Genomic DNA, 19,878 nt, shown 5'->3' on the forward strand with positions numbered 1-19,878 from the left:
CATGCTGGGACTTGTAGTTCCCCTGGCCTGCAAGTCGGGGCCCGGATGTACTGGCACCGCTTCTCCCTTCCCAGTGACCCTCGCATTTCCTTTTCCCGGGTCCTCTCGCGTGCCCAGCGAACAACAGCCCACTGGGGCCAATCAGAGGGCGGTGCGAGGGGGCGTGGCCCTGGTTTGAACTAATTGTGTACTTTCTCGGCTGGCGTGAGCCCGCGGCGCGGTGCGGTCCGGGGAGCGCGTGGCGGAGCAGGGGGGCGGCGCGCGGCCAGGTAACCGGCGCGGGCCCTCAGCTGGCGTGCGGCCTGGGTGCCCCGAGGGGATGCCCGGGCCTAAAGTGGGTGCTGGAGAGGCCTGTGAGAGCGGAAGGCCTCCTTCGTAAATCGAGCCGGAAAGGGGAGAGAGTTGGGGGTAAGGCTGGTGGAGAGGCGGGAATGTCCGCGGGGGAGGGGCTGTTCCGGGGGCGTGCCCGTGGGCTTACGTTTGAGGGCGGCTCGGGAAGGGTTGTGGTCCGCGGGTCTCGTAATGGAAGTCCTCAGCTGTTAAGCACCTGCGGTGCCGTCCTTGTGTTTGTTTGCAAGCTTTGTGGGAATCTTCTTAGCAAGCCCGGCACCAGGCCTGCGATCCTCGCTACTTCGGAAGCTGAGATCTGAGGATCGAAGTCAGCCGGCCCAGGGAAGCCTGTGAGACTCTCAGCTCCACTTAACGACCAAACAAACAACTGGAAGTGGAGCTGTGGCTCAAGTGGTATAGGCTAGCCTTGAGCAAAAATGTTCAGGGTCAGTGCTCAGGCCCTGAGTTCAAACCCCAGGACTGGCACAAACAACAACAAAAAGAATCTTAGCTGGTCGGCGGTGGCTCAGGCCTGTAATCCTAGCTACCCAGGAGGCTGAGCTATGAGGAACCGGTTTCGAAGCCAGCTGAGGCGGGAAAACCCCACTGAGACTCATTTCCAAATAACCACCAAAGTGTCTGAACTGGAGCTGTGGTTCAAGTGGTAGAGCACCAGCCTGAGCAAAAAAGCTAAGGGACCTCAAGCCCCACTACAGACACCCTAAAGACACCCCCCCAAAAAAATCCCCAACAACCTTATTAAACTTTGTTAAAGGTGGGGATCCTGAGGGTGATAATGTTTAGCTTGGTTAGGATTGTGTGAGTAGGGAAAGGCTGGCTGTTCTTGGAAATTTTGAGGGTTAGTCATGGATGAGGACTGTGGTATGGGTTGTGTGTAGGGTTGCTTCCTCCTTGTCTTGGACTAATTTGAGTGTTTGCATATATGTAAACTGATCTTACCTGCTTTCCCTTCTTACCCTGTCCTTGTGCGTGTCGGGTCAGGTAAGCTCTTTCATACAAGCGCCTTAATGAGAGTAGTTTAAAAGACATTTAGGGATGTGACTGAGGTTTTGGGTGGGAGAGTCTACCTATGTTTATGCTGCTGCTTCTGGGTACCCTCTTCTCACCTCTTGCTTAGCTCTTATCTGGTATTATTAGAGAGACTGCACGTTTTTGGCTTTTCTTGACAATGAAAGAAGGTGTTTTGTCACTGTATCTTGATAGCTGCACCGGATTTGAGCATGTTGGAAATCGAGCTGTGGTTCAAGTGGTAGAAGCTCCAGCTTTGAGTGAAAAGTCAAGTGAGAGCCAGAGGCCCTGTGTTCAGGCTTAGGACTGGCATGTCCGCGTGCAAACACACACACAGTTTGAGCATGCTTTGGCCAATCATGTATGCCATGTACTTTCTTGGGCTGAAAGGTTGATAGGAGCCTGGCTTTCTCATCTTTATTGAATGACTTTGATTTCAACCTTAAGGTAACCTTCTTGGAATGGCACTGTCTTCTGGAAACTTTGACCTTGTTTTTTTTTTTTTTTTTTTTTTTTTTGGCCAGTCCTGGGCCTTGGACTCCGGGCCTGAGCACTGTCCCTGGCTTCTTCCCGCTCAAGGCTAGCACTCCGCCACTTGAGCCACAGCGCCGCTTCTGGCCGTTTTCTGTATATGTGGTGCTGGGGAATCGAACCTAGGGCCTCGTGTATCCGAGGCAGGCACTCTTGCCACTAGGCTATATCCCCAGCCCCTTGACCTTTTTTTTTTTTTTTTTTTGGCCAGTCCTAGGCCTTGGACTCAGGGCCTGAGCACTGTCCCTGGCTTCTTCCCGCTCAAGGCTAGCACTCTGCCACTTGAGCCACAGCGCCGCTTCTGGCCGTTTTCTGTATATGTGGTGCTGGGGAATCGAACCTAGGGCCTCGTGTATCCGAGGCAGGCACTCTTGCCACTAGGCCTATATCCCCAGCCCCTTGACCTTGTTTTAATCCACACTTTCCTCTGTCCATTGTCTGTTGCTTGGTCCTTTGTTTTCAAAGTACTGAGTTGTGAAGTGTGTTACTGTGATGGGAAGTTTTTTTTGTTTGTTTGTTTGCTTCTTTATTGAAAAAGTGATAGTAGTTACAGTTTCATACCTAAGGCAGAGAGTACATTTCTTATTCAACTTGTTACTTTCTCCGTCATTCCCTGCCCCCCCCTTGGGCAGGAAGTTTTGATAGTCAGGGAGTTGGAGCTCTTTCTTCCTGTGGAGATCTTCACTATAGTGATTATGTTCAACCTGGGATGTTTTCAGATCAAGCGAGGAAGCATCTCACATGGATGGGGTATGTGTTCCCTCCCTCTCTGTTCCTTTGTGGTAGTTTTTTCCTGTAGAAGAAGCAACAGAGTACTTTTGGTCCACCTTGCAGCAAATGATGACTAATTGTAAGGTCTGCATCTCAGTTCAAAACCAGAAGCTCTGCTCCCCAAAAGTTAGATTGAACCTGAAAGCTAATTAGAAAACATTTTTGTTTATAATGTTCTTGGTTTTTTTACTTGTAGAATGTGGAAGTATGAAGAATGCCTTGAACTAAGACTAGAATTCTTGGTCTGGGAATGTGGCTTAGCGGTAGAGTGCTTGTCTAGCATGCATCAAGCCCCGAGTTCGATTCCTAAGTACCATGTAAACAGAAATAGCTGGAAATGAGGCTGTGGCTCAAGTGGTAGAGTGCTAGCCTTGAGCATAGGGAGGCTCAAAGACGGTGCCTAGACCCTGAGTTCAAGCCCCAGGACTGCCAAAAAAGAAAGACTAGAATTCTTGAATTGTTAGGATGGTGGCAAAGATACTAAATAGGCTCTTTTTCTTTTGAATTCACACATGCATATATTATAACTTACTCATATTAACCTCATCTGTTGCTCTCTTCTTTTTCCTCAAGAGAAAAAGACAGCTGTATCTAATTGATAAAACCAGATGGTCAGAGGTATTGGGGTCATTTATTCAGCCTCTTTATCCATATACACTAAACATATCAAAAAGCTTCTCAGGTTCAAAATTATCACTTCCAAGAATGAGATCATTCCCAAAGATAATCGATCTGGATTTCTGTCCATCTGTCTTTCCCTTCCTTCCTCCCTCCCTCCCTTTTTTTCTGTGCTGGTCCTAGGCCTTGAACTCAGGACCAGGGCACTATCCTAAGACTTGGTGTTCAAGGTTAGTGCTCTATCACTTGAGCCATAGCTTCACTTCCAGGGCTTTAGGGTAGAAATAGAAATATGGGTCTCAAGGACTTCCTGTCTGGGTTGGCATTGAACCATGATCCTCAGATCTCAGCCTCCTAAGTAGGATTGTAGGCGTGAGCCAATGGTGTCCAGCTTCTTTATTTCTTAGTAGAAATCAGTCCTCATACTAGGTAGTTGCTGAGCTACATTCTCAGCCTGAATAACTCAAATTAATAATTAATTAGTAATTGTTTTGTGCTGTCAGTCATTATTTAATTTTATCCACATATATCCACTTTTTCTTTGCCTCTGTGTGTGTGTATGTGTATGTGTTGGAACTGGGGTTTGAACTTGAGGCCCTATGCTCTTGCTCATCATCTTTTTTGTTTAGAGCTAATGTTCTACCACTGTTTTACTACCCCTCTACTTCTGGCTTTTTGCTAGTTAATTGGAGTCTCTTTGATTTGTCTGCCAGGGCTGTCTTTAAACCTTAATTCTCAGATCTTAGCCTCCTCAATAGCTAGGGTTATAGGTGTAAGCCACTGGCACTTAATTTAGTTCTTATTTTCATTAGCTTTTTTATTTGTTGGGGCATCATGTTTCTTTTTTTTTTATTTTTTTTTTGTTTTTGTTTTTTTTGGCCATTCCTGGGCCTTGAACTCAGGGCCTGAGCACTGTCCCTGGCTTCTTTTTGCTCAAGGCTAGCACTCTGCCACTTGAGCCACAGCACCACTTCTGGCCATTTTCTGTATATGTGGTGCTGGGGAATCGAACCCAGGGCCTCATGTATACAAGGCAAGCACTCTTGCCACTAGGCCATATCCCCAGCCCCGCATGTTTCATTTTTAAATCTACCAGTTTTCATAGCATTTTGTTAAGTGTTTTTGATGTATTTTATGTCTACAATAATTTTAAAGAAAGTTAATGTGTTTGTGTCTTTTTCATATTATTCAGCTGTATGTTTTTAGGGGTATAGTCTTGCCACTTTCTATGAGTGGTTCTTTTTCCTAACACTGTTCCCTTAAGTATTTTCTAATTTTAGATTCTTAGGTTCTATTCAGAGAAGCATCCACTCCTCTTCTCCTTTGAGACATGGTCTCAATATGTAGCCCAGGCCAGACTTCAACTTGAGTATGGAGAATGCAACATTTACCACCACACCTGGCTTATAGCAAGCTTATTTGGCCTGGTTTGAGGTCAGTTCTCTTTAAGAGCTTGTTTGTTTTTACAGTTCTGGGGTTCAAACTCAGGGGCTTTGGGCATGCTATATAAGCACTCTACTACAGAGATTCAGCCCTAGTCCATATTTTTTAAATCAACTTTGGTTAGTCATGTGTGTATGCGTGCGTTTGTGCTGGGCATGGACACAGTCCTGGCAGTTTGGTGCTCAAGGCTAGTGCTGTACCACTTGAGCTATAGCTTTACTTCCAGCTTTTTAGGGTGAATTGGAGATAAGGGTCTTATGGACTTTCTTACTAGACTGGTTTTAAATCATGATCATGTCAGGTTTAACTTTTTAAAAATTGTCTTTTTTCCAAAGTGGTTTTGCCATTTTATGTACCAAGACAGAGTATGAAAGTTCCAGTTACTTTGTATTCTTTTTCCTCCCTTTGGTCTTGAACTCAGGGCCTAGTTGCTGTCCCTAAGCTGATTTGGTCCAGGCTTGTGCTCTACCTCTTTGGGTCACAGTGCCACTTCTGGTTTTCTGGTGGTTAACTGGAGACAAGATTCTCACGGACTTTTCTGCCTAGACTGGCTTTGAACTGCTATCATCAGATCTCAGCCTTCTGAGTAGCTGAGTAGCTACTGTCACCCGGCTACTTTATTTTCTTGCCAACACAGTTTTGCCACTCTTTTATCCTTTTAGTTTGTTAGTATGTTTTTTTTTTTGGCAGTACCAAAGCTTGAACTCTGGGCATCTTGCTTGGCTTTTTGCTTCTGGCTAGCACTATACCATTTGAGCCATGCCTCAGCCTCTCTGGGATTACAGGTGTGTGTATACCCTTGTACCCAGCTCACATTCTAGTTAATAGAATGGACTCAGTACAGGGATTTGTTTTTAAGCCCTTGTTGGAGGACTGAAAAAGCAAAAAGAGAATTCTTAAAGTAGCTTTGATATAGCTGTATTAAGCAGCTTCCTCATCCAGAACTGAAAAACCAGGGGAGGGAGGTTGAGGTCCCAACCGTGTAAGTGTGGAGAGATGTGGAGATTCTCTGTGGAGATGGTGTTGCTGGGCACCTCTGACTTCTTGTTTGCTCCCAGGAGGCTCAGAAGCAGCCCAGCTCAGCAGAGGCTTGCCCAGCTGATGAGGCTGGTTGGGAGTTTAGAAATAAAGTGGGCCAAATCTACTGCTGTGCTCAACAGTGAACAGGCCACAGGAAGCCCGTCGGAGTGTCCTTTTCCATTTTCCCATTAGAGCTCCTTGTTGGCAACAGGGAGCCAACTTGCAAAAGTGAAATGGTGGTGGTGGGTCCAAGCTCCAGCATGGCAAAGCACAGGGAGCCAAGAGATAGTAATTTAGTAACTGCACAGTGTAAAAGGATGCTTCGTATATTTTTTCTTTGACTTTCCAGGCATGTTGTAATAGGAATACCTTCAAGTTCATATTATCAACATTTGGTAATAGCAAAAGATAACTTAATATTTTTATTTCAGCATATCCTGTGAACTAGGCACTATTCTAAACACTATATGAGGGCTGGGAATATGGCCTAGTGGTAAAGTGCTCGCCTCGTATTCATGAAGCCCTGGGTTCGATTCCTCAGCACCACATATATAGAAAAAAGCCGGAAGTGATGCTGTGGCTCAAGAGGTAGAGTTCTAGCCTTGAGCAAAAAGAAGCCAGGGACAGTGCTCAGGCCCTGAGTTCAAGCCCTAGGACTGGCAACAAAAACAAAACCAATAAACACTATATGAACTGCTCCCAAAGTTTAAGTTCTGTTACTGTCCTTCCTTATTATAAGGGAGGAAATGGAGTCACACATAGATTAGGTAATCTACTCAAATAGAGTTTCTAAATGGCGGAGTTTGTAAATGGGTAGAGTATGTATTTTCTGTTCCACATTCTTTTTGTTTGATTTTTGGCAGTACTGGGGTTTGAACTCAGGACCTCACACTTGCTAGGCAAGCATTCTACCACTTCAGCCGCTCCTCCAGCCCCATTCTTTTTATTTACTTATTGCTATTTTTTTTTCTTTTGGAGATGAGCACTTTCTACATGTTGTAGGCTAGCCTCAAACTTGAGATCCTCCTGCCACTCTCCCAATGCTGAGATTATGGGTGTGTACTTCAATGCCAGGACTTTGTGTCTCACATTCTTTATGTGTCTAGTCAAGAGCTTGAAAGTTCTTCACTATGTCAAGCCAAAATTGTTGTTCCTGTAACTTCTACTTATTATTTCTGGTTCATGCTCACGCTTGATAGGCATGTAGATATTTGAAGAAAGCATTACATTCTCCCCTGGCTAACTAGTTCTTCCCCAAATGTGCATGTGTGCGTGCGTGCGTGCATGTACACTCTAGTACACAGGCTTGAATTCAAGGCCTCACATTCTCACTTGGTTATTTTGCTCAAGGCTTGTGCTCTACCACTCCAGCCACTCTTCCAATTCTAGCCTTTTGCTGAGTAATTGGAGATAAGAGCCTTACAGACTTTTGTGCCCAGACTGACTTTGAACCTTGATCCTTAGCTCTCTGCCTCCTGAGTAGCTAGGCTAACAGTTCATAGAAGGGAAGAGGCAAGCTGGGCCCTAGGATTACACCTGAAGCCAGGCCAGGCAGCAAAGTCCACGAGATTCTTATTTCCAATTAGCCACCAGAAAACCAGTAGTGGTGCTATGGCTCAAAGTGGAAGAATGCTAGCTTTGAGTGAAAAAGCTCAGCACCCGGGCCCTGAGTTCAAGCCCCACAGCCAACCAAAATAAAAAAGTAGGGGAGAAGGCATCACCGCACAGCACTTTCTAGATTGAGGCCCCTGTTGGCAAGTTGCATAGTTTGTGCACCCTCTTTATCCTATTTAAGATCTAGTTTCTTTGTAGCCAGTGCAGGAAATGACAGTTTAAGAGCCTGGTAGGTTTCTTCTGCCTTATTGTACTGAGGACTGGATTGTGTGGTGAGGAGTGAAGGCTGCCTATGTTTCAGGCTCACTTCCCTGACCAGTAAAGTACCTTCCAATGACTTGCCAGAGACCCATGTTTGAAGCTGGCACCTCAGCACTTGGTCCCCCTGTGAGTTGCAGCTGAATTGTGCGCTGTTGAGTTGGTCATTGGTGCACTTCTGGGATGGACTTGATCAGGCATCAGGAAATAATAGCTTTGATTTTTCTTTTTTTTTTTTTTTGTCAGTTGTGGGACTTGGACTCAGGGCCTGGACACTGTCGCTGAGCTCTTTTGCTCAAATCCAGTACTCTACTACTTTGAGCCACAGCCTCACTTCCGGTTTTTGAGTGGTTATTTGAAGATGAGTCTCACGGGGGGACTTTTCTGCTGGGGCTGGTTTCGAACTCTAATTCTCAACCTCCCTGAGTAGCTAGGATTACAGGTGTGAGCCACCAGCACCTGGCTATATAGCTTGGATTTTCTGCTTTTCTGGAATTCTTGCAATATGTCAGTGTGAGTTTCAGAGAATCCTCTTGTTCTCTAAAAATTTCCACTGGTATTCTCCTCCTCCCCCGTCATTGGACTTGAGTAAAGTGAACTTTGTCATGTTGCTAACCTCAAGTAGGACTTGAGTCCTACTATGTCTCCAAACAGAGCTGAGCATGTGTGGAAGTATGGAGTACAGGGCCTTAGTTTTATTTGATATGGAATGCAAGCTTTGATTTTTATTTGGGACAATTTAAAACCTGATACTTTATAAGAATAATATAACAAGTACTCATAGCTGGGTGCAGTGGCTAACCACTGTAGTCTCAACTATTTAAGACATAGAGGTAGAAGGATTGAGGTTCAAGGCTAGCAAAAAAAAATTGTCGAGGCCTTATCTCAAAGAACAAGCCAGGAGTGGTGTTTTGCTAATGTAATGTAATCCCACCTATGTGGAAAGTAAATGTTAGAGTATTACAGCCCAAAGCGGGCCCAGAGCAAAAGCTTAAGACCCTATCTGAAAAATAACTAAAAAGGATGATGAAACTTTTTACTAAGTACAATAGGTATTGATAAACCTTTACGAGTTATTTTATTTTATTTTTGCCAGTCCTGGGGCTTGAACTCAGGGCCTGAGCACTGTCCCTGGCTTGTTTTTGCTCAAGGCTAGCACTCTGCCACTTGAGCCACAGTGCCACTTCTGCTTTTTTCTGTTTATGTGGTACTGAGGAATCGAACCCAAGGCTTCATGCGTGCTAGGCAAGCACTTTACCTCTAAGCCACATTCTTAGCCTCTAGTTGTTTTTTTTTTTAATTTACAATGCTGTTTATCATGTCTTTATCTATAACAAGTAAAAACTGGCAACAGTGGTGGATAAAGAAACTGATACATTCATGAAATATAAAACCAATAGGCAGTAGAAGGCAATGAGCTACAGACATATGCAATATGCACGAACATTAAAAGCATACCAAATGAAGGACACAAAGTGCACACTGCATGATTCCAATCAGAGGAAGTTCTAGGACAGGCAAAACCAATAGACCGTGGGAAAAATCATAACAGAGATAGTCTCTAAGAGATGGGAGTGGAGGCAGATTGACTGAGGAGGTAATGTGAGAACTTCCCAGGGTGATGAAAGTGTTGTATATCTACGGGACTGTTTAGATTTTATTAGACTATCTATGTGCATGCACATGTCAAATTCATCAAACAAAAACTTCAGATGAGAGGTTTCATTGAGAATCTTCAACCAGAAAAAGAAAAATCTGTAAACAAATACTGAGCTGTCATTAGTGATAGACTTGCTGAAGCATTTAAAGATAGCTGAGTTAAAATACATCAGCTTTCTTCTGACTTTTTTTGTGAACACTGGAAATTTTCCTAATGAAACACTGGACAGTGTCAAGCTGTGAGCTTGTGGCGAAGAAGTGGGCAGAGAGTAGGTGCTAATTTAAACAGTGTGACAGAGGTGGCAGGTGAGCAGAGTCTAGTCTTGTTTTTTAAAATGGCAAATTTACAGTTTAGTCAAAATAATAAAATACTGTTTTAGGCTGCAACTGAATAAACCCTGTGGACTATTGTTTTTCTCTTCTGGTCTCTGAAATAGATTTGACTGTTAAAAGAGAAATTATCCTCTTGTTTGGTGAAGTGTTCAATATATATAGATGAAACAAACATGGCAAATATGAAAGAAAAAGGGCTCTATGCAATTTAAGGTTGTACAGTTCATTTAAATGGTAAAGAAGTATCTCTAAGATAAGGAACATTTTTCTATGTATAGTGTACCCTACCACAGTCAGGAAGAACGAAGGAGTAAATGTAACTGAAGTATGAAAAAGTTCAAATAACTAAAGAAAAGGGAAAATGGAGAGTAAGGGGGAAAAGTAGACCTGTATTCAAACATTAATCAATGATTTTTCAAACATTAATTTAATGTGACATTCCATTTAGAAAAACTTTAATAAATCACTTAAACCACAGATATTGTCAGACTGGTTAAAAAAACAAAGCCCAACTACCTGTTGTCTATAAGAAACACATTTTGGGGGAGGAGGGAGAGGTGCCTGTCTTGGTACTTGAACTCAGGGTCTGGGCACTATCCCTAAGATTTTTTTTTTTTTTTGGCCAGTCCTGGGCTTGAACTCAGGGCCTGAGCACTGTCCCTGGCTTCTTTTTGCTCAAGGATAGCACTCTGCCACTTGAGCCACAGCGCCACTTCTGGCCATTTTCTGTATATGTGGTGCTGGGGAATTGAACCCAGGGCCTCATGTATACGAGGCAAGCACTCTTGCCACTAGGCCATATCCCCAGCCCATCCCTAAGATTTTTTTTTGCTCAAGGCTAGCACTCTACCACTTGAACCACAACTCCACTTCTGCCTTAAAAAAAAAAAAACTTTTTGGGGGCCTGATAACTGGAGATAAGAATATCATAGGTTTTCCTGCTCAGGCTTTGAACTGAGATCCTCAGATCTCAGATCTAAGTAGCTAGGATTATAGGCATGAGCCACTGTTGCCCAGGCAAGAAACATTAAAAAGGATTGTCTGTCTGTTGTGTGTGTGCGTGCATGTGTGCATGTGTGTAAGTTGATCATATTGCTTAAACTCAGGGCCTGGGCACTGTCCCTGAGCTTTTTTGCTTAAGACTAATGCTGTACCACCTGAGTCATAGCACCACCTTCAGTGTTTTGGTGGTTAATTGAAGGTAAGAGTCACAGATTTTCCTACCCAGGCTGGCTGGTTTCAAACCTTGATCCTCAGATCTTAGCCTTCTGAATAGTTTGGATCACAAGCATGAGCCACAGGCACCCGGCCCAAGAACACATTTTACTTTTTTTAGTTTTATTAAATTTTGTTGACAAGGTGTTGTGCAAAAGGGGTACAGTTACATAATAGGGCAGTGAGTACATTTCTTGTGATATCTTACACCTTCATTTTTCTTTCCCTTCCCTAGATCAGGTAGGCATATATACAATATCTAGTGTACTAAAATCATATACAGTAGCCACGTGGCATGCGCTAAAGGAAATTCACCTAGAACTTTAGATATAACTTCAACAATAGAGTTTGCTTATCCTTGTCTTATATGATCATATCTACATAGCTGTTGAGCTATTGTGATCCACTGATAGGTCTATTCTAGACCTCTTTATGTTTAGTAGTTGTTTGGTTTTAGATACATAATATAAGGTCGCTGACCCAAACCTGTGGAAATACCATTTGACAAGAAGTTTGTTGTTTCGCAGACCTGGTCTCTATTGTTCCCCCCCCCCACCACACCCCACCTTAACAGTCATATATCAAGGATACCATGCCCCTTTGTTCTCTGTGTTCTAGGCTTGTCTCACTCAACATTTTTTTTTTTTTTTTTGGCCAGTCCTGGGCCTTGGACTCAGTGCCTGAGCACTGTCCCTGGCTTCTTCCGGCTCAAGGCTAGCACTCTGCCACCTGAGCCACAGCGCCCCTTCTGGCCGTTTTCCATATATGTGGTGCTGGGGAATCGAACCGAGAGCTTCATGTGTAGGAGGCAAGCGCTCTTGCCACTAGGCCATATTCCCAGCCCCCTCACTCAACATTATTTGTTCAAGTTCTGACCATTTCCCTGCGAATACCAATATTTTATCATTTCTAATTGCCATGTAGTATTCCATTGTGTATAAGTACCATATTTTTTGGATCCATTCATCTGTGGAGGGGCATCTGGGTTGTTTCCATATTTTGGCTATTGTGAATTGTGCAGCGATAAACATGGAAGTGCAGATGTCTTTTTGATATCTTAGGACCTGTTGTTCAGGATAGATGCCTAGGAGTGGTATGGCTGGGTCATAGGGTAGGTCTATGTTGAGCTTTTTGAGGAACCTCCATACTGTTCTCCAAAGTGGTTGTACTAATTTGCACTCCCACCAACAGTGGAGAAGGGGTCCTCTTTCCCCGCATCCTCTCCAGCGTTTGTTGTTGCCTGAGTTCAGAGTATAGGCCATTCTAAATGGAGTGAGGTGGTATCTCAGGGTTGTTTTTATTTGCATTTCCTTTACTGCCAGGGATGTTGAACATTTCCTCATGTTTCTTTGCCATTTTTATCTTTTCTCCTGTGAAGTCTCTCTTTAGCTCCTTTGCCCATTTAATAATCAGTTTACTGTGTTTGGAAGGGGTTAGTTTTTGAGTTCTCTGTAGATGATGGATATTAGGCCTTTGTTGCTGTGCTGGTGAAGATCCTTTCCCATATGGTTGGCTGTCTTTCTAGTTTGGTGGCTACATTTTACTTTTAATTAATTAATTTTTGGCCAGTCCTGGGGCTTGAACCTGAGGGCTTGGAGGAGCTTCTCCTGAGCTTCTTTTTGCTCAAGGCTAGCACTCTGCTACCACGTGAGCTGCAGCACCACTTCAGACGCTAAGCCACATACCCAGTTCTACGAGGGGGATTTCATTGTGGCATTCCCACACACGTGTACAGTATATTCTGATCAACCTTATCGCCTCTGTCAGTCTCATTGTTCTATTTTCTTTTTTTTGTCGGTTGTGGGGCTTGAACTGTGGGCCTGGGCGCTGTCCCTAAGCTCTTCAGGCCAAGGCTAGTGCTCTACCGCTTGAGCTACAAGGCCACTTGGTTTTTCTGGTGGGTTAATTGGAGATAAGAATCTCACAGACTTTCCTGCCTGGGCTGACTTTGAACCACAATGTTCAGATCTCAGCCTCCTGAGTAGCTAGAATGACAGGTGTGAGCAACTAGCGCCCATCTCAGAGTTCTATTTTCATACATACTAATAAACTACACAGATCATATTCATTCTCATTTACCCTCTGTATTAGCCCCCCCCCCCACGCACGCACACACACGCACACATGCAGATTACTTCATCTGAGCCTATTTTGCTTAGAATTCAAGTTGTTTTGTAGAATGCCTCTTCATGTGTGATTGCTTCCTTTTATAAGGATCAAGTGCGGGAGATAATTGAGGGGGGTTGACATTGATCAAGATACTTTGTACTCATAAACTGACATGTTGAATTAAAATCCTTTTATACAACTACTTAAAAACAAGGGCTTGGAATGTGGCTTAGTGGTAGAGTGCTTGCCTAGCATGCATGAAGCCCTGGGTTTGATTCCTCAGTCCCACATAGGAAAGGCTGGAAGTGGCGTTGTGGCTCAAGTGGTAGAGTGCTAGCCTTGAGCAAAAGAAACTCAGGGACAGTGCCCAGGCCTTGAGTTCAAGCCCCAGGACTGGCAAAAAATAAAATAAAATAAATAAAAATAAAATAATTAAAAAATTATCTCAAGGCAGGCCTGGACTATATAGTATGATTCTTTCAAAAAAAAAAAATCACACATGGTAGGAGAAAAGCCTAAAATCCCAGCAATTTGAGAGGTGGAGCTAGGAAAATTGCAGGGTAAGATCAGCCTGGGCAAAAAGTCAGCGATATTTGAAAAAAAAAAAAAAGAGGGCTGGGAATATGGCCTAGTGGTAGAGTGCTTGCCCTGTATATGTGAAATCCTGGTTTCGATTCCCCAGCACCACATGTATAGAAAATGGCCAGAAGTGGCACTGTGGCTCAAGTGGCAGAGTGTTAGCCTTAAGCAAAAAGAAGCCAAGTACAGTGCTCAGGCCCTGAGTCCAAGGCCCAGGACTGGCCAAAAAAAAAAAAAAAAATGGGTTTAAGTTATTACATATATATCACACTATACATTTTAACTTTCACAATGATGGAAATTATTGTCCCACTCTACTTAGCTTATGAAGTCTATGAACCTTATTTAACAATAAAATCATTTTCTCCATTTCAGATGATATATACATTATGTTCCTTTTATTTAGCAACATCTGTTCCCTCCTTTGAGACCCAATCTTAAAACAAATCACAAGGCTGGACACGGTGGCTCACACCTATATCTTAGCTACTTGAGAAGCAGGTTGGGAGGATTGCATTTTTAGGTCAACCCAAGCAAAAGTGTTACCAATATATCCTCTCAACAAATAAGCTAGAATGGTGGTCTGTGCCTGTTATTCTAGCTTCTTGGAGATATAGTGGAAGGATCTCAGTCCAGGTGGCAGGGGGGCGGGTGGGAGAGGGGGACAAAACAAAACATGATAGCCTATCTGGAAAATAACGAAAGCAGAAAGGATTGGGGACTTGACTCAAGTGGTAGAACACTTGCTTAGCAAGAGTGAAGCCCTGGTTTCAAACCCTAGCCAAAATTTTAAAACAAGACATAATCCCACGTGGGGCATAGTGTTACACACCTGTAAATCCTAGCTATTTGGGAGGTGGAAATAGGATGATGACCCAAGGCTGGCCTAGGCAAAAACCTGAGAATTTACCTAAGACTGAAAAGAGCTGCCAGGTGCCAGTGACGCATACCTGTTATCCTAGCAACTCAGGAACCTGAGAAGTGCTGATCAAGGGACTAGCAATTAAAAAAATATATAGTTCAAACAGTGACGGTAGGAGAACTAAATGACTTAATTCAGTAGCTTGACAATGAAGCTAACTCTAATACACATAGAAGAGTGATATTTTCCAATATAATTTTGGTGTTTTCTAATCTGTAAGTCCTTTAGGAATTGAGAGAGGAGGGAATTCAGGAGGACCTGGAGTAATTAAGAAAACCTTAGGAAGATGAGGTTCGGAAAATGGAATTTGAGAGATGTGGGGTATGGTTAGGCAAGCTAGCACTTAGGCTTTTCCCACTGTTTGGGCTTTATATCATGAGTGAATTGGAGGGTTCTGTATTGCCTTTGGTGCTTATACTGCTGAAAAGTCTATAATGGTGTAGCACTTAGGTCCAGAGGCTGAGCTTGGCATTCTGTGAGCTGCCTAATCTTGTGGTCTTTCCTCAGTTGCAAGATAGACTATTAAAAATCATTTAAAAGATTATTTTGAAATATTTGGGTGCCTTTCGGAGGGAGCAGTATGCCCTTGTTCTGTGACCTGCCTGCCCCGCTCCTGGTCAGCTGAAGACATGGGTTGGGAATTAGCCAGCACCCAGCCCCGGCAGAGCAAAGTGGTGGGGCGACTGGATCCTCAGTCCCCAGTCTTCTCTTGAGGGGAGTAGTGGAAGTAAGGCCCAAGAAATGACTTGAGGCCACACAGGGACCTGGAAAATTAAGCCAAAGAATTTTGGTCTGATCCTTTAAGAAGAAGAAAACAGCAAGGTTTTTGAGCAGGACACACATTTCAAATAGGAGCGGAGTGGCTGCGGCCGCCTGAGGGAGGGAGGAGCCTTTCCTGGTTTAAGGACAGGAATCCCGGTAGGGCAGGGCCTCCTCGATGACCAGCAAGGGGTGTGGCTTGGCGTTCTTCTCCAGGAGGCCAGAATTTCTGCCCCAGTGACTCTTCCTGCTCTTCCACTGACTCACTCTTGACCTGGCCTGCATGGCTTCCCTCCTGGTTGCTGTGATCTGAAGAGCCAGGGGCTGCTGGAGTGATGAGGGTGGGTTGAGACATAGTGGGTGGGATGAAAGAATAAACAAGCATTCCTGTCCTGTGCTTTCCCTGAGTGGAGGCTAGTTCAGGTCTAGACTGCGGAGACTGTCTGCCAGGAGGTAAGTCAGCACAGCCTTCTTCCCTTCCTCCGCCGTCTCAGGCCAGCTTTTTCTGAGTAGGGTCTCGCTTCACAGGAGTCCTCTCTCAGTCACTTGAAGCAAACAAGTTCTTGCCAGTGGTGGGCCGGGAGGTTTAATGCTCAGTTTTATCATTATGGGGAGAGCCTGTGCTCTGAGGTACACTGGCCAGATCCTGCCTGTCAGGTCACGGCAGAGAGGGCCTGGTCTTCAGCCCAGTTCTCAGCTCCCGGATTTCAGAACCATTTGTGGTGTGCTTTTTTATCCCACGTTCTCTCCCTCCCCTGAAGAGGAGGGGAAGCTATGTGGGTAAGTATGTGTTTGTGCTGGGAGTCATAAAACACTGCTGACCAGCATTGTGACCAGGGGTAAGTTGCCTAACCTCAGTAGACTCATGGATTAGTTTACCATATGTAAAAATGGACAGGTTGGATTATATCTTGAAGATTTTTTTTTGTATGTATATACTAGAACTGGGTCTTGAACTCAGTGCTTAGAATTCTCACTTGGCTTCTGCACTTATGGTTGGCAGTCTGCTACTTGAGCTATGCCTCCACTTCTGGGGTTTTGCTGGTTAATTGGCTATAAGAGTCTTGGATTTGTCTACCTGGGCTGGCTTTGAACCATGATTCTTAGATCTTAGCTTCCTGATTAGCTAGGATTATAGGTGTGAGCCACCAGTATCCAGCTTGGGGATTTTTTTTTTCCCCCCTAGGGAGATAAACTATATGGTTGGATAATTTTTTTTTTTTTTTTGCCAGTTCTAGGTGGTGAACTCAGGGCCTGAGCACTGTCCCTGGCTTCTTTTTGCTCAAGGCTAGCACTCTGCCACTTGAGCCACAGCGCCACTTCTGGCCGTTTTCTGTATATGTGGTGCTGAGGTATCGAACCCAGGGCCTCATGTATATGAGGCAAGCACTCTTGCTACTAGGCCATATTCCCAGCCCAACTATATGGTTAGATAATATATGTTATGATATAATAGCTTATATATATTTATTTAGTGGCACTACTGGAACTTGAACTCAGGGCTGTGTGCCTTTTTTTTTTTTTTTTTTTGCCAGTCTTGGGCCTTAGGGCCCTGGCTTCTTTTTGCTCAAGGCTAGCACTCTGCCACTTCAGCCATAGCGCCACTTCTGGCCGTTTTCTGTATACATGGTGCTGGGGAATCGAACCCAGGGCTTTATGTATACAAGGCAAGCACTCTTTTTTTTTTTTTTTTTTTTGGCCAGTCCTGGGCCTTGGACTCAGGGCCTGAGCACTGTCCCTGGCTTCTTTTTGCTCAAGGCTAGCACTCTGCCACTTGAGCCACAGCGCCACCTCTGGCCATTTTCTGTATATGTGGTGCTGGGGAATTGAACCCAGGGCCTCATGTATATGAGGCAAGCACTCTTGCCGCTAGGCCATGTCCCCAGCCCCAGGGCTGTGTGCTTTTACTTGGCCTTTTTGATCAAGGCTCTACCATTTGAGCCATACTTTCACTTCTAGCTTTTTCCTGGTTAGTTGGAGATAGGAGTGTCATGAATTTTCCTGCTCAGGCTGGCTTCAAACTGCAATCCTGAGATCTCAGCCTTTTGAGTAGCTAAGATTACAGGTGTGATCCACTGACACCCAGCTGAAAGAATAGCTTTGCCTTTGAGCAGTCCTCCCACCCCCTGCCCCAGTTCCTGGGTAGAACCCTAGGCCTCTCACATACTAGGCAAGTGCTCCACTAGTGAGCTACACCCTAGCCCCTGACCCTGTCTTTTGGGTATCCTCCGAGGTAGCAATCTTCTTTGCATGTAGGATTCAGTTTGGAAACAGAAGATACTGTGAGCCAAAAGAATCTAGCAAGACGTTAACTTTATGTGTTAAAAAGTTCTGGGTATAGTTCCTTTGGCGTATGCCACATGGCTACTGTATATGATTTTGGTACACTGGGTATTGTGTAGATGCCTACCTGATCTAGGGAAGGGAAAGAAAAATGAGGGTGTAAGATATCACAAGAAATGTACTCACTGCCCTATTATGTAACTGTACCCCTTTTGCACAACACCTTGTCAACACAATTTAATTAATAAATAATAAAAAAAGAATGAGATGTGACTATAAAACAGGCCTAATATTCTCTATCTCATTTGGAGTAGTATTTAAAGGCAGTTCCCAAAGAAGTGTATTGTAACACTTTGAAGTAAATAGCTTCTTCCTAAGGAGACTTTTTTGTGTTGTTGATGTTGTTGGTTGTAAGTCTTGAACTTAGGGGCCTGGGTGCTGTCCCTGAGCCTCTTTTTAGCTCAAGGTACCACTTGAGCCACAGGGCCACTTGTTTTTTGTTTTTTTCTTAGTCCTGGGGCTTGAACCCAGGGCCTGAGCACTGACCCTGGCTTCTTTTTGCTCAAGACTAGCATTCTACCACTTGAGCCACAGCACCACTTCTGGCCTTTTCTGTATATGTGGTGTTAAGGAATCGAATCCAGGGCTTCATGTATACGAGGCAAGCACTCTTGCCAGTAGGCCATATTCCCAGCCCCACTTCTGCCTTTTTCTTTTTATGTGGTGCTTAGGAATTGAACCCAGGGCTTCATGCATGCTAGGCAAGCACTCTACTGCTAAGCCACATTCCCAGCCCCCACTTCCTTTTTTTTTTTTTTTTTAAGTGGTTTATTGGAGATAAGAGTCTCATGGGAACTTTTCTGCCTGGGCTAGTATTGGACCACAATCCTCAGATCTCAGCCTTCTGAGTAGCTAGGATTATAGGCGTGAGCCACTGATGCTGCCTGGCTATTTTTTATTTATTTTATTTATTTTTTGGCCAGTCCTAGGCCATGAACTCAGGGACTGAGCACTGTCCCTGGCTTCTTTTTTGCTCAAGGCTAGCACTCTGCCACTTGAGCCACAGCGCCACTTCTGGCCATTTTCTGTATATGTGGAGCTGAGGAATCGAACCCAGGGCCTCATGTATACGAGGCAAGCACTCTTGCCACTAGGCCATATTCCCAGCCCCTATTTTATTTTATTTTATTTTATTTTTTAAATACAGTTTTCGTTTGGTTTAATAGTATGGGAAGGCTGAGAATGTGGCTTAGCAGTAGAGTGCTTGCCTAGCATATGTGAAGCTCTGGGTTTAATTCCTCAGTACCACATAAACAGAAAAGGCTGGTGGAAGTGGTGCTGTAGTTTAAATGGTAGAGTGTTAGCCTTGAGCAAAAGCAGCTCAGAGACAGTGCCTAGGCCCTGAGTTCAAGCACCAGGACTTGCATACACACACACAAAAGTGACTTGAGCACTGGTGGCTCACAATTGTAATCTTAGCTACTCTGGAGGCTGAGATCTGAGGATTGCGGTTCAAAGCAAGCTCAAGGCAAGAAAGTTTGTAAGAGTTATCTCCAATTAACCACCAGAAAACTGGAGGTGGCACTGTGGCTCAACATGGTAGAACAGTAGCTTTCAGCAAAAAAGCTCAGGGATAGCAACCTGAGTTCAAGCCCTACCATTACCCTTCACCCCTCCCGCCAAAAAAACCCAAAAAACACCCCACATCATTTTGCTTTGTATTCACAGTGTACATGTTGCTTCTAGGCCAAGATGTCTAGAGATTGGGTCAAAAGGGGATGGGACCATGTTGCTGTAGGAAATTGGATCTGAGGAGCCACTGCAGTTCAGTTTCCAGATGATGCACTGAGAAGAGTTGGGCGTCTTCAGGCTGTCAGTTGCTGTTCACCAGCAGGCCAGTCATGCAGGATGATCCCTAGGCTCTGTGGCTGCAGCAGATGGTTTGGTTGCGCCAGTCTTTTGTAGGAGAAATGACATATTAAATCACTACATTGATGTTTTAAAATATTTATTTAAAATTTCTTTTGTGGTACTGGGTTTTGGATGTAGGCCCTTTCACTGGGCTTGCTTGCTGGGTTGGCGCTTTACCACTTTAGCCACACTTCCAGCCCTACTTTTTGCTGGTTATTTTGGAGATAGAATCTCATGGCTTTTCTGCTTGGACGAGGCTTGAACCAAGATCCTGCAGACTCTCAAATAGCTAGAATCACAGGCATGAGCCAAAAGTTCCTGGAAGTTCTAGGTTGTAGAGGGGCAGGGCTGGAGGGCAGGGGAGCAAAGCAAAGGCTGTTATCATGAGTCCACTCAAAAGGCTGATTATTCTGTCTGGGAATTTGTTCTGGCGATGTGGGCTTGGTGATACTGACTGGTCAGTAAAGTATGGCGTTGGGCAGCCTGATGAAAAG

At 44.4% G+C, this 19,878-nt stretch overlaps 1 protein-coding gene across 1 annotated transcript in view; it reads left to right on the forward strand.

Moving 5' to 3' along the window:
- Nucleotides 1-64: 64 nt before the first annotated feature.
- Nucleotides 65-19,878, forward strand: part of Numa1 (nuclear mitotic apparatus protein 1) — a 75,415-nt gene continuing 55,601 nt past the window's right edge. Inside the window, exon 1 of the mRNA XM_048359421.1 lies at nucleotides 65-269. The gene's annotated coding sequence lies outside the window, so the exon portion shown is untranslated. The remainder of the gene's footprint in view (nucleotides 270-19,878) is intronic.

This window comes from Perognathus longimembris, chromosome 13, assembly GCF_023159225.1.
Source record: "Perognathus longimembris pacificus isolate PPM17 chromosome 13, ASM2315922v1, whole genome shotgun sequence".
NCBI classification, from domain to species: Eukaryota; Metazoa; Chordata; class Mammalia; order Rodentia; family Heteromyidae; genus Perognathus; species Perognathus longimembris.